The sequence below is a fragment of the Protopterus annectens genome, chromosome 11.part0 (assembly GCF_019279795.1).
Source record: "Protopterus annectens isolate FY-2018-M chromosome 11.part0, PAN1.0, whole genome shotgun sequence".
Taxonomy (NCBI): Eukaryota; Metazoa; Chordata; order Ceratodontiformes; family Protopteridae; genus Protopterus; species Protopterus annectens.
This window is the reverse complement of record NC_056745.1, coordinates 1,234,913,875-1,234,932,913: the sequence shown is the minus strand read 5'-3', so window position 1 is coordinate 1,234,932,913 and position 19,039 is coordinate 1,234,913,875.

Here is a 19,039-nt window from a genome sequence, read left to right as displayed (position 1 = left end):
CTCCAGATGCATGTCTTTGGAATGTGGGAGGAAACCAGAGTACCCGGAGGAAACCCACACGAACACAGGGAGAACATGCACCTGGCATGCAATACTGTATTGTTGCTGGATTTGGAACCACAAGAAAAATTGGCAATACTACATTATTTACAGCTCTCAAATCTTGCACAAACCTATAAGTATCTTTTCCTGGCTTCTTTACAGGAATGAGTATTATGGCTTTTAGCCATCACTATCATTCCTTGTTGCATCAAGGACTGAATTACTGGTTTGATTCCCTGCTCTTCTTCTGGTTTCAGTGGATATTGCAGAACTCTAGGGAGAGGTTTAGATGGATTTAATTTTATTTTTACTGGTTCTGCAGATTTTAATATACCAACTTCATTAGCAAGTTTAGCCCATAAGTTAGCAGGTACCTGCTGCAGCAGTTTTTCAGTTGTCTGTATGCCTTAAAAAGACTGTTCCTCATCTTCTGCTAAGATTGCTAATACTTAACCCTCTGATTCTGTTGGAGCATTCAAATACACCCCTTCTGGTGTACAGTGAATAGTGCAACCCAGTTTGCATAACAGGTCTCTCCATAGCAAATTTACCAGTGCAGTAGTACTCAAAAGAAAACAATGCCTTTCTTCAATTCATCCTAAAGAAATGGGTATAGGTTCTGAAAAAGAATACATAATAATAGTGTTTGTTACTCCAACTGCCTTTACTTTATGTTTTGATACAGGTAACGGACTATCTGAGGTAACTTTTAATACAGACCTAGTGGATCCAATGTGCAGCAGGAAAAGAATTTTCCTTGAATTAATTTCTACCTTAACATAGGATCAAGATTTATTTCTGTTTTATTCTCTGACATAGTCAGTATGGTGATTCCTGACTCCTTTCCAATTTGAGGAGATGGTAGAGGAAATACAGCATTGTTATAATTCGGCTGCCATTCAGTCTAGGTATCTTGGACTTTTGGCATTTGCTTGTGTAGGCATTCTCCTCTCCAATATCCTGCTTTACTACAATTGAATCAAGGTCCATCAGATGAGGGTGGAAAGACACTGCTAGCTCATTGTTGCCAACCAGCTGCACCTTGTTTTTCCTCAACCAGCACTCTTACTAAATCCCCTTGCAATTCCTCTCTCCCTTCTCCTGCCTCTACTCCATCCCCTTGGGGCTTCTAACTGACTTAATTGCAAAGTCAAGAGCTTATCCTCAGTATCCTTTCTCCATTTTTCCTGATATTCAGTACAGTCATTTGCAGCATTTAATAAGAACTCTAAGTCCTTTCCCTACCAGTCTATAAACACTTGTTTTATTTGATTTTGTACAGGAGCTTGCAGATCCTGCACAAAAGCTGATGCAATAGGTGGCTTAGCTTGTACTTCTTGGTCTGGTATTCCTGAATGTCTAGCAAACACTGCTTTGAGATTACTCAAATAATCTGCAGGGGCTTGCCCTTTATTTTGCTTACACACCAGTATCTTAGACCAATCTGTCCTAACTTGACACACTTCAGTAATTTTATTTAATCAGTAATTTTATTTAACAACCCTATCCTTTTGTCTATTAGTGCATTCCTTGTGAAATTAAAATCTGTTATTTCAGCCTTCTCAAGTAATTGTTTTCTTTTTTTCATATGAAGTAACAATCCAAAGTAGTTGGTATCTGTTAAAGTAGGTTTGTAACATTCTATTATCGTTTTTAATTTTACCTTAAACCTTAATGGATCTTCTTTAATGTTTGTAAAACTTTTAGACATAGTATGCATATCAGCAGGAGTCCAAGAGCAATGAACAAAGCTCTCTATTATTAGCCCCCCAAATTTCTCTAAGAGCTGCCAAAAGATCCTCTCCAGAGGAAATAGCCTCTTGTCCTATCCTATCATGTAAGTGAGTGTGATGAGCCACAGGAGTGTCAGATACTAGTGCTCCTGTTGCAGAGGTAGAAGTTTGTTGAAGATTATGGAAAGAAGAAGAAGAAGAAGAAACTCCTTTTAATGCCTGTTTTGAAGACGAGGTTTGAACAGGGGAACTAGGTTGAGATGTAACAATACCATGCTGAACTGGTGTCCAATGAATAGTTATCCAAAATGCAGGGGGTCTAAAAAACAGCAGAATCTTGTACATGAGTGACCCGTACCGGTATATATGGGGTAGCTACTGGAGGATTGTCATCCTCTTCAGAAGTCTCTGCTTTTTGGCCATTCAGAGTTTCTTCCAAACCTGCCAAGACAAGATACAGGGATCCTTTTTACTATTCTGTACTGCCTTCTTGACCTCCTTTACCTGTTGTAGCAACTTGTTATTAGCATCCTGTAATCCCCTTAATGTTGACTCCTTCTCCCTTTTAAGAGCTTCAGTATACCTAGAATAAAATGTTGCCATTTGTTTCCCACTTACCTTGTTTTTCTTTCCTTTTAAAATACCCTTCAATTTCATGAATTTATCCTTATCATATGTTCCATTTGATGGAAATACTTCACCAAAGCAATTTTTACTAAGCTGAAGCTACTCGGTCAAATACTTACACGTTTCTTTTCCATAAGTATGATACATAAAATATGTAGATGTTCCCTTTTTTGCTGTTTGCTTAACTTTGTTCCAATTTTCCCTATTAAGACTTACCTTGTGGATCCTGCATCTTGATAATTCAGAAAAAAATGACTACATCAATTCACACACCATTCAGGGAGGGAAGGGTAGGGATTCTGTCATTTTGCAATGACTGAAGAAAGGGCTTGATTAGTCATTTCGCACAGCACCACCTTGCTTTCATCTCATCATGAGCTCAAACTTTACAGCTCTGGCATAATGATCAGGATAAAAGGGTGGATAGGTACTGTGTCCAGAACTGAATACTCTTTTGGAACCTCTGAGGGTACTTTCACACAGTCACACCTACATCCCAATGCACTATAGCTCATTAACTTTATTTACCAGCAAACATACCTATGTCCCAAGCATGCTATAGGCTCATGAACTTGATTTATCAATGCACACACAAATGTCCCAACATGCTATAGGCTCATGAACTTAATTTAACTTTGAGTTTTTCTCTCTTTTCATTCATACATTAAATAACACAAAGCATCTTTCATGTCTCTTACCTTTTAGACTTGAGGGTATCGAACTTGACATAAGGCACCTCCTTATATTCATTTTTCCTTTTGGTTCTATATGCATACACATTAACAAACTTTTCCTTATTTCCTGTGGGGTCCTCCTACTATTACTTTACAAATACCTAACAAGCAAACCCAGTCATTCAACAAAACAGTTATTCACTCATTCTACTCTTTTAACTACAATTATCTAGCATTTTCCACAAATCCATTTTCCCCATTTAGTCTAGCAGCAGTTTGCACAGCCTAAGCAGTTAGGTATCTCAGTCTCTGACTATCCCATACAAAACATCGTGGAAATCACAGAAGAATATTCTGTGATGGGCCCTTTAAATTTATTCTACACTGCTCTGCAGCAATACCAACGTTCAGAATCCGAGTCTTAAAGCATCAAATGTTAAAGTCCACAAATAAATAACAAAGAATTTTACTTTTTAGTCTTAAACCAAGAATAACACTTCAGGATTTGCACAGTACTAGGCAGGAATAAACAAACTACCCCACACAGGCCAAACCACCACTCCCCCCCCCCCTCAGCTTCCCAACAAAAATCCCCAGTAGACATTGCTAATAACTTCAACAGCTTCTTTACAGAGACTATCCAATCTCTAACCAGCCAACTCTCTCCAATGGCTCTAATTCTAATGCAGCCACATCCAGTACCCAAACATACTTTACCTTCCAACCTGTTCCTACTCAACTTATTCATGCCCTATTTAAGAAATTAAGACTCACCACCTTGACTGCCAACCTCCTCCCAGAAGACTATCTGCAAAAGGCTGCTGACACCATAGCATACCCCATCTCAATCTTGATCAACAGAGCTATATCTGAAGCTACTGTACCCACTATATGGAAAATCTCCCATATCATACCTTTCCATAAAGGAGGCAGTTCCACTGAACTGTCAAACTTTAGACCCATAGCTATTCTGTCACCTCCAGCTAAAATTATGGAAATGTGTGTACACATACAGCTCATGCACTACCTCACACAGAACAAGCTGTTGTCCAACTTTCATCATGGCTTTAAGCCACACCACAGTACTACTTCTGCCCTCCTCTCTTTCTCTAATGTCATTAACCACAACCACAATAATAACAAACTATCCTCAGCACTCTTTCTAGATCTAGCCAAGGCTTTTGACATGGTTGACCACACAATGCTTATAAATACCTTTAATGCCTTCTTAAACAACCATGCACTCCAATGGTTTTAATCCTACCTGCAGGGCAGGAAACAGGCTCTCCTATGGCAGGACAAGCTATCATCTCGTCTACCCATCACATTAGGAGTCCCCCAGGGCTCAATACTAGGACCCCTTCTTTTCTCCATCTTTATCAATGACCTTCATTCAGTCATCCCGGATGGTACCTGCATTCAATATGTGGATGACTCCACCTTGATTTGTTCTGACACCTTACCAGCTACTTTATTCACATTAACCCAAAATACCTTCAATACAGTGGAAAAATGTCTCTCTAATCAACATCTAATACTAAACCGCAACAAAACTAAGCTGCTCCTCTTCTCCCCCACACACAGGACCCCCCTGCCATCCTTCAGCATAACCGCTAACAATGGCACTACTATCTCCCCAGAAGCCCAAACTAAACTACTTGGTGTCATAGTTGATAATGACCTGAAGTTTGATGTGCATATCAATCAAACTATCAAAACCATTAATAAAAAACTTAGCTCTCTTTACAGAATCAAACATTTCCTTACCCCACTTGCTAGAACTGTAATTGCCCATTCCCATCTACTATCACCTCTTCTTTACACCTCACCTTTATTCTCCAACTTAAACAAAACAGATCTTAATAAACTATCATCCTGCTATAACCGCATTGCCAGATTTGTTACTGGCACAGCCTTCCAGACATACCACTATCAAAACCTAAATCGCCTAGGATGGCTTGAACTGCCAGGCCTACTGCAGTTCAACCAGCCAATAGTGGCACATAAAGTCCTTTACCAACCAGAAAATACACCTCCCTAAATATATTATCAGCCCCTACACCAACACCCAGACACTGCGATCATCCACTAGACTCCTAGTTCAAATATACAAATCCAACTACTCAGCTGTGGACTCTCTGTTTGCCAACTCTGTTGGAAAAATATGGAACAGACTCCCAGCTGACTTGACTCTAGAACCATCACTAACTCAATTCAAAAACAAACTCAAGAAATACTTCAAAATTCATTCGTTATGTCCTTGCTCTAACCCCCACTAGTGACCTCTGTATTACTTAGGTGCCTTACCTTCAACTACTTCTAACTTTTTTCTACCACACCATTTCAGGAAGGGACAATTGTATAACTGCTGCTCAATGTGTCTTACTCCTGAATGTAATGTTACGTATATATAACTTTGAAAATTATGTTATGTTTTGTAAAGTGTTTTATAATAAGTTAGTACTATATGTGCTAAATGCTGGTATTGCTTATGACTGCAATCTGCTTGAAACTAGCATTTACTAAATGTTCAATGTGTATTATTATCTTGGAGCTTTTCTTCCCAGGCCTCCACTGAAAATGGACCTATATCCAGTTGGTCTATCCCAGTCAACAAATGTAAAATAAAATAAAATAAATTATTCCATAAACAGCACTGGGAGACTGCTTACTCAAATTTTCAAATCAGTCTGAAGAACAAAGGAAAAAACACTACATATATGTACTTTGTCTTATCAACTTCATGCATGCAGAACTTTGACATTACTTTATTTTCAACAAATCGGTGTATTTAAAATGTCCTTATCCCTTGTGATTGTCTCTTAAAGCTTCACGTGAACAGTTTACAAATATGCATTTTAAAACATAGACCACCTGGTCTAAAATTTATTATCTTTCAACCTTGTAACATTCAGTACCAGTACACACTATCTTACAGATATCCTTGCAATGACTCATCCCTCAGCCCAAGAAGGCCAAAGCATACTGTTAATTAATCTGGTTTCCACAGATCCTTGGCACAATCAAGCATAACATAATATAACATCTCTTAACTCCTTCAGCACTTAGTTTGCCTTCAATTATCTGTCATTAAATTATCATTTGCTAATAGACAGAATGCAGTTGTAAGGCACTTGAAATATATACCTGATGAAGCAGTAGATATTGATGGCTTGCAAGATAGAGACCAGGATGGAAGTAGGAAGAGCAAAGAAGGGGTCTTGTGATTTTCATCAATGAGTGTTGGTGCAACCCTTTTCACTTAGTAATGAAAGAACAGGTCTACAGCCCAGACACTGAGTTATTAGCAGTGGGACTATGTCCATACTATATGCCCAGAGAGTTCTCCCATGAAGTTGCTATTGCAGTCTACATCTCACCCTCAACCAGTGCTATGGCAGCATGTGGCGTCATCCACTTGGTGTCTGGACTCTTGACAAATAATCTAGATGTTCTTGTCCTCATCTCTGGGGACTTCAACCATGGTCCCTAAACAGAACACTCAGTACTTTCTCCCAGTTTGTCAACTGACCCACCAAAGGGAAAAGAACGCTGGTTATAATGTATGTGAATGTTAAAGAAGCATACTGTTGCATATCCATCCCACTGCCCGGGAGATCAGACCACAACTTGTTGCACCTTTTCCCCTGTATGTGCCACTGGTTAAGAGGGAACCAGCCACCAACAGAAAGGTCAGAAACTGGACAAGGGAAGCCAGCACATCCCTTCAGGACTACTTTGAGACCAGGGACTGTGATACCATCTGTGAGCTTCATGGGGAAGACATCAATAGCCTCACTGACTGTGCCACTGAATACATCAACTTCTGTGTGGAAACCACTGTTCCCTTAAAACCTATATACTGCTTCACAAACAACAAGCCATGGATCACCAAGGATATCAAAACCCTCCTGAATGAGAAAAAGAGAGCATTTAGGTCAGAAGACAGGGATGCAGTGAAAATGGCACATAAACATCTGGCCAAGAAGACTAAGGAGGGGAAAAACAGGTACAGGAGGAAGTTAGAACAAAACATGCAACAGTGCAACAGCAAAGAAGTATGGATGGGGATGAAGACCATTATTGGCTATATGCCTGGCAGCCATGTGATAGAGGGGAGTAAATAGAGAGCCAATGAGTTTAAAATATTCTTTAATTGGTTTGATAACACTCACCAGACAAACATGCTATGTGGTTTCCATTTGGAAAATGAAAATGCCCTCCTGGATAGCAAAATGCATAACTTGTCAGCCTCCCCCCTCAGTCTGTACTGTTCAAAACAGGGAAAGAAAGGTACAGAAGAACCACATCCAGATCACATGATAAACAAAACACACCCACACTCCCCACCTCAGCTGGGAAAGCAAAGGCTAGCAGTTCAACTATCATCCTATAAGAGGACCAGGTGATCAGAGAACTAAGAAGACTTGATGTCATTAGCCCACATGTGCTGAAAACCTGCACCTCACAGCTTGGAGGGATGCTTCTCAGGATTTTCAACTTGAGCCTCAGTATCCATAGGGTATCCATGCTGTGGAAATCATCCTGCCTGATTCCGGTACCAAAGGCATGCCCAGGGATACTTCAGATTACAGACCTGTGACACTCATGTCACTCTGCATGAAAGTCCTTGAGATGCTGGTCCTGGAATTTCTCTGCCCCAAGGTCAGGTCAGAATTAGACCCCCTTCAATTGACATACCAGGAGAAGATAGGGGTTAAAAATGCCATTATCCACCTTATGCATAGACCATACAGTCACCCGGACAAACTGACGGAATCCCTCAGAACCATGTTCTTCAACTTCTCAAGTGCCTTTAGTACCATTCAACCAGACAGGCTGGGGAGTAAGCTGTCAGTGATAAATGTGGATGCTCCTTAAGTTTCATGGATCCTAGATTATCTGACTGATAGGCCCCAATATGTGCGACTTCAGGGCTGCATGTCTAAAACAGTGATATATAGCATTGGAGCACCACAGTGGACAGTTTTATCACCTTTATTTTTTTACCTTGTATACCACAGACTTCAGCTATAACACTGAGTGAATGCTGTTACCGGCAAAAATCCTTGGATGACTCGGTCATAGCAGGAAGCATCAGGCATAGAGACGAGGAGGAATACAGGAGGGTGGTAGACAACTTTGTGAGCTGGTGTGAGATTAATCAGTTTCAGCTAAACATCAGTAAAATGACAGAGCTTGTAGTAGATTCAGGGAGATTACAATCTCATCCTCCAATGACTCCTCTGTCAATTGTGGGGGGGGGGGGGGGGTTGAAGTGGGGATTGTTCAGGACTACAAGTATTTGTGGGTGCACTTGGACAGTAAGCTGGACTGGTCCAAAAACTCACAGTTGGCATATAAAAATGGTCAGAGTAGGTGGCACTTACTGTGAAGTCTCAGATCCTTTGGAGTCGGCAACACTTTGCTGCAGTTGTTCTATGAAACTGTAGTGGCCAGCGATATATTCTTCACAGTGACATGCTGGGGTAGTAGCATAAAGAAGGTTGAGGCAAACAGAGTCAATAAATTGGTATGGAAGGCTAGCTCAGTAGTTGGAGAAAAACCGGACACCCTCAAAACTGTAGCTGAGAGAAGAATGTTAGTGTGACTAACATCCATCATAGAAATATTGACTGCCCACTCAACAGAGTGGTGGACGGAGAGAGAAGTTTCTTTAGCAGGAGACAGATGAGCATAAAGTGCTCCACTGAATGTCGCAGGAAATCCTTCCTGACCACAACTGTCAGACTCTATAATTCTTACTACCATCTTAGCACCGCCCCCACTACTGAAGGAGACCAGATAGTACAATGTTAAACTCTTACCCATGTTTCTTTCTTTCCATCCTTTTTATTGGCATACCTTCATTTAGATGGAAGTAAGTTATACGATGCATCAAAGTGCAAAAGTACAACCTCAAGATTTCAGAAATGTCAACTGCCACTGTTGCAAATTCAGATGAGTGAATGCACATGGGCATTCATTCATTTGAATTCGGCATTCGAGGTGCAGATCACACTATAGTGGGGATCGGGAAATGAATACTTTCCCTTACTGTAGTGCGATCTCTGAGTTTGTATATTAAAGTAGTGAGGGTGCAGGGGGGCTTGGCCCATGCATAACTTCTTAACATTCCCTGTTGTGCTACAGTTCGAAAAATGGTCGAATCTAATTTTCCAGATTACCATTTTTGACATTTTATTTCAGGGACATGTTGAGGTTTGTGATTTAAAGTTGCACAATAGTGCGATCGTACAACTGCCGTTCAACAAAATGAAGGTATACATTTTTATCTCTCTCTTTTATCTCTCTTTTTTAGTGCAATTACCCTTTGTACAATATGCTATAACTTAGTTAAAGTATTGCAATGTGTAATATCCCATATCCTAGTGTGACTGGAAATTAACACAAAATTCTACCCTTTGCATGTGACTACTATATGTAGTATCAGACTCATCTAATATGGTCAACAGTGTATCTATGTCAGGCGCTGCTGTTATATATGTGGGTAACATAAGTGAGTATAGTATCTGCCATATCTAATTATGTTGAGTTGAGTTTGTCTGATATATGGATCTGCTTAAGAATATGATGCAAGAGAACATCATACACTTGTTTGCCATCAGGCTCATTAAAATGGGCCGTAAGATCTCGATACATGGGTTGATATAGATGTGGTATTGTTTCTCTGATAGTCTCTGTACATGACAATATGGTAATTGACTTGATGGAAGAGCCGTTGGAATTAGAATGTGATACATCAATGATGACATAACGACTCATTTAAAATCCTAAGTATGAGGTGTCCAGATTTTTTTATGAGGGAACATCAATATGTCTCTTTACTAAAGTGCTTCATTCCGCCTCTCAATTGATATGATCGTATGTACGTTTAGAGCCGTTGAAGGTTGTTATGGATACAGGAATGCTTCTACTGAGGAGTAGGAGTGTTAGCAGATAGGAATATGATGTTTTAGATAATTACAAATTTATTAGACAGTTACTTATCACACAGAATATTTCATGAAGTAACACTTAGGAACACAGACTGGTTTGATTTTAGGTTTTTACAGGATAAGTTTCTGTATATCCTGTTAGTTTTAGGGACAAGTTCTATAAATATATATATAAAGTGTTTTATAATGAAAGTGATCATGTATTGAACGAACTTAGTGATTTTTAGATTTTCTAGACACATGTAGTTTTATTATTTGTCTGATTTGTGACGACAAGGTTAGAGTGGGACGTTCTGTAAATTAGAAGTCCATGCTTTGCATGTTATTATTTATTTGTCATTTGTCATCTGTTCGTTTCTTTCATCTCGCACCATAAGCCTTTGGGATATGTATGGGCATAAAGTTTCGTTATGTATTTAATGTTGGAAATGTATAGTTAGTAATGGGTACTTAATGATATTGAAGAGGAATTTGGTGGTTTGATTGCATGGTAACTTGTCACATAGAAGTATAGAAAAGATTACTTTACAACACTGCAGCCATGCTTTTTAGTAAAGCACACATTGACGATAGTGCCCTATACTATGAGGACATTTACAATATTGCTTGTAGTAGAATAAAATGAAATGAAGTTTGTTTTTGGCTAGTCAAAAAGTATTACATCTAATGGTAACATCTTGGCGGCGTAGTGGTTGACGTCAGCAAGGCTTCATACCATGAGCTTTTGTTTACACTCATTTGTATGATAAGCAGGGAAATGCGATCTGCTTTTTTAAACTTTATAAGCTTTGAAATGAAGTTTAAATGATACATACAAGCATATATGAAATATGAATGCTCAGATGAAGTGACCGTGGTTTTTATGATAGAAAATAAGGGGTGATATGGGTTATATTAATGAATGGGATGGAATATAAAATGAATGAAATGAAGAGCATGGGTTTGAAGCTATACAGCAGGTTTTCTGCTGAATTGAATAATTATGGCTTGATAGCTCTGTTAAATTGGTGAATTGAATGATTGTTAATAATGAAATGTATAAAAACAGCTGGACTCCAAGCTTTGAATTGTATCTGAAGAAGCATGCAGGACGCATGTGAAAGCGCTTATACAACCTTTTATCGTTTGGAATAAAGTACGTTGTTTTAGAAGATTTGTGTTTCTCGTGGTGTGTCCTGGAAGTTCTGTTTTGCCATATCTAATTATGTAACATATGTGTTTGGTCTATGTTATGTCTATGTTTATCTGTGCAGTTGTAACATAAGCAATTTCCTGTGGGATCAATAAGCTATTTCTGATTTTCATTCTGATAAGGCTACTACTTCATAGGTTCATAAGTTCATAGGCAAGTACTAGGCTAGCTTCCCTTGCAGGCCATTTTAAGCCTAGCCAATGTCCTTTTTGTGCTAGAATTAACCTATCATATTTGGTTAGAGATTGTCCTTACCAATACCATGGTTGACAATTATATATTAACCCTAATGAGAATAACTGTCATCATACCATCGATAATTTGAGGGGACTCATACATGGGATAAAGCAAATTAGGATCTGCTTCTGTTCATTAATAGTACAGGGGGCTGTCCTGGGGTAAACTTTCTGTTTCCCAACCATAAATCTAAGTTGTGCTTGAATATGGACAGAGACAAATTTTGTTTTATGTGGGCGGGGAGTCTTTTCCAGAGCTATGGTAATCTCTATGAGATATACCTGTCCCTTCAGGCAGGTCTGTTGGTGTTGCAGAAGAGGCTAAGATCCCTTGACAAAGGATTTCTGGTGCCATCTGACTTGCTAATCTGCAGTAAATCCATCACTACTGGGTTATAGAATGCCTTGTATGGCAGATACAGGTCACCTCTTAGCAGTCTGCAAGATACCGAGTATAGTGACAGGGCTTTCAGTTGGTCCATTTAGGATATGTTGTTTAGGCCTTGTATCCTTTTAGTAAGGTATCTCTGTGGACATACCAGTTGGTGTATGTGTCTGGAAAGCTACATGTCAAACAGGGCATTATATTCAATGACTGGCCTAATGAGGCCCGAGTAAAGGGGGGCAATGACATCCCTAGATCTAGACACCTTTTTGTTTATAAGCTATGCAATGCAGAAGGACTTTCTTACAACAATGTACACATGCTGGTCGCTGTCCACACAAGTTCCCAAACTACAAACTCGATCAACTCTTAGGGGCATATTGTCAATGTGGTAGCTCCCTGGGGTAGAGGACTTTCCAAATGAATCAATAATTCATTTTTTTGGTATTAGTTTTGGTCTATGATTTTGGCATCAGTTACTTAATTGGGATAAATCTACCTGCATGATGGCCAAGTTATTTGGGGATTCAATGGCTGCTCCTAGTTAGTAGTCATTTGCAAATTTAGTCAGTCAGATGTCTTTGTTATTGGCTTTTACCTAAGAAAAGTAGATGACAAACAGGAGAGGTACCAACAAAGAAGACTGAAGGACTCCATTGGTGACTCATCTCTTTGAGAAGGTAACTTGGTTTGCAGTATCCTATCTGTGAGCCAGATTGCAATCCAGCAGGTGAAATATAGGGCTATTCCCAGCTTATTTACCTTTTCTACTATGTCTGACTGGGGAAATTATGTAAAAACCTTGGCCAAGTTAAGGTATGTTGTGTGAACAATCTTGCCTTCATCAATTGCTTTAGTGACCTTCTCAAAAAAAAAAAAATCTTCCAGGTTGAGTAAGCATGACCTGCCGTTGATGAAACCACACTGAGACAGGGACCCTCCAAACACTGGACCTATACCCAGACTGATTAGTTCCATGATAAGTCTTTCCATGGCTTTACATAGGAGTCTGGTCAGACTTATGGGCCTGTGGAATGTCCTCCCTTATGCAGGGGAGTGACTAATATATTAGTATTATAAAATTATATTATGCATAATAACGTATAACAATGTTTGCATATGTGTTAGCAGCAGGAGTGCCAGTGCTCCACCTTGAAACTGTGAATAAAAATTGTTCTGACACAAATACAGTTGTTAAAACAATTATAAAAAGCTCACAAATATTTTTAATATTCAACTCTGATAAAATAGTGGATCCAGTTGTTTTCCAACAAATTCAATACCAGATAATTTTGAATTACGGTAAAAAGTGAATCCACGTCCAGTGTAACAAAACCAAATGCAATAAATCCAGAAGGTTTATGATTTTTCATGGATATTTTTATACTCCAAAAAGACTACAAAGAAGTTTTGCTCAGTAGAGAGAAACTGACAGGAAATATGTTGGGAAAGAGAGGTAACTAAGAACATAACTTTTGGGAATGTAATGAGTTGCTAAATTTTAAAAATTCCATAAAAAGCACTTATCAGAAATGTTGGGGAAATAAATGACCCAGTAGCTGCTGCACAAATGTCATCAATGGAAGTTCTAGACCAGAAGGCAGAAGTTGCCATGGATCTAGTAGAATGTGTTTTAGGAAGCTTTGATAAAGAGAGACCTTGTTGAGTATATACAAAAGAAATGCAATCAGTAATACACTTGGCCAGGGTAACTTTAGAAACTAGTGATCCCAGTCTGTTTGAGGAGAAGGAAACAAACAACAGCTCTGACTTCCTGAAATCTCTTGTCCTGTGTAGATAAAATAATAGTTGTCTATATACATCAAAAAGTATGTAGAAAATCTGCTCCCTTATTTGAATAATTAGGAGAGAAAACAGGCAAATGAATTCTTTGATTGGTATTCTATTCAGATGCTACCTTTGATAAGAACGATGGAGTGGTTCATAAAGTAACTCTGTCTTTGTGAAAAACAATGTAAGGGGATTTGGAAGATAGAGTCCGGAGTTCAGAAATTCACCTCACAGATGTAATAACTACTGGAAAAGTTGTTTTCCAAGAGAGGAATTTTAAATCAGATTTTTCGGATGGTTCAAAAGGTTGTTGGATTACCCTTGAAGTACAATTCTTAGATCCCAAGGAGGTGATGGATCTTTCACTGGAGGTCTAAATAAGAAGGTGCCTTTTAGAAAAACTTTGCACAATTTAAAAGAAGCTAAAGAAGTAGCTTTTTCTCCTGAGTGAAAATTAGATATGGCTGCTGATTGAATTTCAACTGTAGAAAAACTAGAACCTTTCTGAAAAATAGGTGCTAAAAATTCCAGAACCGAAGATATAGGAGCAGTGAAAGGGTCAGTTCCCTTCTGAAAAGCTCAAACTGAAAATCTTTTACATTTACTCCTGTAGATCTTCCTTGTAGAAGCCTTCTGGAAAGATAGAAGTATTTGTTGGACTGGGGAGGAAAACTTGGGCTGTCTAGCTATCAATGGAACTGGAGAAACCATTAGTTAGTTTGAGGCCAGGAATATTATGATGCTTCTTCACCAAGGAATGTGAGAGAAGGTCTAGACTGGGGTCCAGTATCCATGGAGGATATCAAAGACAAGACCAAAGGAAGGGGAACCGCATTTGGTGAGGCCAAAAGGGGACAATGAGGATAACTGAGCTCTTCAATCGAAATACTTACTTGTAAGAATTTTGGAATCAGAGGTAACAAGGAATAATATTTTACTGGTTTTTATGTTTCATTTGAATATTTTAAGTGTGTATTTCAATGTGTTTTAACACTTACAATTATTGTTGTTATTCACATGGAACTTGTTTAGTAGTAATGTTTAGGTATATTAATTGTAAGAGAGGTGCTTGTAGGTAGTGTGTTTATCCCTTTAAATGAGCTGTTTGAATTTATTGATTGATTAACTACTATATTTAAGGACTGTGTTACGTGGTCACTTTATGTCTGAAGAAGTTTGTAATTTTAACAAACGAAAAGCGCTTAACTCATTAAAGCTTTGTGGTACCGTCCTGCAGTCTGTTCCTTCGTTTTTGCATTATAGTAACGAGGAATAAGCATAAAGGAGACCAGAAGGCCAAACATGGACTACAGCATCACTCAGTGACTCCCTTTGAGGGGGGTTATGGGTAAAGAACCTGTTGTACTTGTTGTGGGGATATGCAAAGAGACTGCATCAAGGTTGACCCCAACAATGGAAAATCTTCTCTGCCACTGATTGAGAGACCAACTGTGCTGCATTAAAATGGACATGCTGAGTTTGTCTGTTAATATGCCGGATTTCCCCATTATGTGCATGCCATAAGAAAGTGGTTGGAGGAGACTACCCACTGCCACACTCTCATTGCCTCTCAAAAAGGGGGTAAGATCAAGCTCCTCCTGTTTTTTGATATACTAGACCACAGACATGTTGTTGGTTAGTATCGGAATAGTCCCTAGAAGGAAAACATCTTGTAAAGCCTGCAACACTAATAGGACTGCTCTTATTTCTCAAACATTGATTTGCATGTTGGTCGCTTGGGGGATCACATGCCTTAGACAGTCTGTCCCAAGAAATGCCCCCTCCATCCCAATTGGGAGTTGTCCCTGGTTACCATGGTTACTGGAAAAGACAGTATAAAGGGATGGTCTAGATAAATTCAGCCCAGCTGAATCCATCAGCAAAGATTATTCTTGCAGACTTCAGTGAGTTTGACTGGGAAAGACACAGGATGATGCAGAATAGACCACTGAACAGCTAGAATCCATTGGAGAACACACATATAGAACCTGGCCACTTGAACTAAGGTTATGGCTGCTGCCATCAAACCTATAGCCTGATAAATGTGGCTGGAGGAGAAAGGTGAACAAGAATTTGCTGTACCTGAAACTTGATTATGTCCACATTATGTACAGTAAGGGAGGTGGAGTTACTGTGTTAAACTGGGCACCTGTGAACTCCAGGCTCTGTCAGGTTGTAGATGAGATTTGGAGGTGTTGACACAAATGCCTAGTCTTTGACAAACTTAGAGCAAATTACCCTGGACTGCTTTAAGAGGTGCCTGGCTGGGTGATGAGGAGTCAGTTGTCTAAATATAGAAACACTCAGAATACCATCAGTCTCAAGTGAGCTGCTACCATTGCCATACACTTGGTAAACATCATGGGGGTCGTGGTGAGACCAAGGGGCAGAGATCTGAGCTTATAGTGACTGGCTTCCAGCTGAAAGTGCAGAAATCATCTGGATCATCTGTTCATCTTGCTATGATAGTATGCATCCAGAAGACAGATTGAGCAAATCCAATCACCCTTGAGAAAAAAGAGCAGAATGGACTGAACCCATGACCATTTGGAACTTTGACATCTTCACAAACTGATTCAATTGATTAGATCCAAATTTGTCTCAGGTCCCTTGTCTTCTTTGGCACTAAAAAGAACCTTGAGGTAAGTATTGAATCTTCTTTGGTCTGGTGGGATCTCCTGGATGACTGTTTAGCAGCTTTTGAATTTTCTGAGCTGCAGTTTCACTTTGACTGGATGGGATGTTGGGATGCTTTCTTTTTTGTTTGGGAGACTCTGGAAAATGGTATTAAATAACCTATGGATATTTTTAGCACCCAATAATATTTTGTTATAGAAGCCAAGGCATCTGGGTGCAAAGGCAAATATCCCCCAACTGCCTCCAGAGGTGACCAGTCTGGCAACCCTTTGGTACCACTGAAAGGGGCTATCCAAAAAAGGATCTTGGAAACCCTGGTTTTGAGTCCTCCTTGCTGTGAGGATGGCATCTCCCATTTGAACTCCCCCCTCTGCATCTGCATGAGTTGTCCCCACATTAATCCTAGAAAGATCCTAGGGATGTACAGAACCATTTTTCTTGCTGTCTCTTTGATTCTGGGAAAAAGGTCACTGAGGCATAGAAAAGCATATCACTATGACAGACATGGTCTTTCTGTCCTGTTAATTCTGGGAAAGCTTTTCTTTTACAGAAGGGCCAAACAAAGATTTTCCATCAAAGGCAACATTGATGAAATAAGACTTGAAGGGTTCCAAAAAGTCACATAAATGCATCCAGGCATGCCTACTAATGGCAGTGTCTGAACCACAGCCCATGAAGTACACTCCACAGCATGGGATATTAACCTCATGGATACATTGGTGGTGGATAACAGAGTGACAAGCTGTGAAGAGGACCTCTTAGAGTCTTCCACAGCCATGGACTCTGAGAGGAATTTAGAGAGCTCCTTGGCCAAATCCCACTGTATTCTTTTGACGTGCACTAAATAATTCAGGGAACTCAAGTCAAAGGTTGCAGAAGCAAATATGTGCTTTCCAAACCAGTCCAATTCATTGGACTCTCTATTGGTGGGATGGACAAAGGAACTTTGTTCTGCTAGTGGCTTTTTTTGTGGCTGCTGCCACAACCATAGCATCAACAGGGACTCCTTTGCTCCAAAGGGACCTGTCATTTGATGGTGCCAAATTTTTATCTGGGTGTCTTGGTACTGGCTCAACAGAGTCCTTCCATGCCCAGCAAGAGATTAAAAATTGGTAAGCTCATCCATAGGGAATCACCCAAGATGTAGATGGGCTGGCACCAAAAGCTTCAAGAAAAAACAACTGTGGGGAGGGAGTATCTGAAGACCATCAACCTTATTGCTTAAGAATTTCCCACGTCTCCATATGAGATGTCATCAGTGAAGATCTAGGAGACCCTTCCCCTTTATTTAAGTCAGTATCTTTGGTGAGAGACTCCATAGGGGAATCTGTATGTCTCCTATTGCACACTCTCTTTCAGGGAACCTCTTCAGTGGGATGATCTGGAGATGTATCTGAAAAGAGGGGAAGTTCCTTAATGGGGAATTGGGACTGCCTAGTTGCTAGATGCTACTAACTGTCCCTGTGGAGTAGGTCTGATAGGATCAGACCCAAAGAGAGAAGGAATGTAGGATCAAGGACAAAAGAGTAGTCTGATCTCTCAGTCGAGAAAAAGCCCTGTCCACTACCTCGAGGCAGACAGATGGGGGAGAAGCAGTGGCTGGCCTCAGCAGGGTCGAAACCTCTGAAGCACCCAGCCTCAACCCTGCCTGGATCTATGCCTTAAGGAGAAAGTTGGACCTGAGCTATCCAGCACCAAAGCTCTGAGGTGAAGGAATGGCTCCAATAACAGAGTGGAACCCAAGTGTCAATGCTTCAGCTACAAGACTCATCCCAGTCCAAGGGAAAAGGAACAAAACCAGTCAGGGTGGCCATTGGAGTCAAAGACCTTGCTGTCTTTGGATCAGACACCAACACTTTCAGAGCTCTCTGACCTGAGGGCTCCAACGCCATGAGATGGATTGGAGAAAGAGAGATCACTGCATGAGAAGTGGACAGAAGGTTCACAGATTTGCTTGGACATGTGTATGGGATAACCCCCATCTGAATCTGGGCACTGAGGAATTTCCTCCTCATTCTATCCAAATCAGCCTTGGAAAGACTTCAGGAGGACCTGATGGATGAGGTTGTTGATTGTGACCTAGACTCTCTTCTTGTTACAAAAAATATACCATGCATAATCATGCATCCATATTTCAATTTTTCTTTGACATAAACATATCATAAACATTTTATTTGACCCGTTTATGAAGACACTACAAGTTAATATGTATTTACTGAAGAATAATCACGAGACATAATATTTTTCTGCAACAATCTATTTGATGGACATTCTCATTTCTACTTGCATTCTTCGTGTCTTTCTAAATTTTTTTTCACCAAACCACATTCTGCTTTTCAGCACATGCTCAAACCATTATAGTCTGTCCTCTTTGACTTTCTTTGCTATTGTGACTGTTCCCTTAATCTCTTTCTTAGTCATTCAGTATTCCTTCAAAATCTGCTCCATCTTTTCTATCTCTCATCTTTCCCTGCACTCCTTATTTCTGTTGATAACTTGCAGTACTTATATTTCACTACTAGCTTTTGTATGTTCTATAGTCTTCACACATGTTGTTTTCAGATGCTGTGCTTCTTCAACTCCACCTTTCTCTTCTTTTCTGAGGGTCTAGAGTCCAGAGTGTTTCTTTGCACTCAAGCTTTTGCTCCAGTCAATTTCTAGTTTGTCAGCATAGTCTCTGTTGACCTTTATAACCTTCTCTGACCCCTGTTTCCACTTCATTATGGCTACCAGTTGTTTATGTTGTGGGCAGACTGTTTCAAT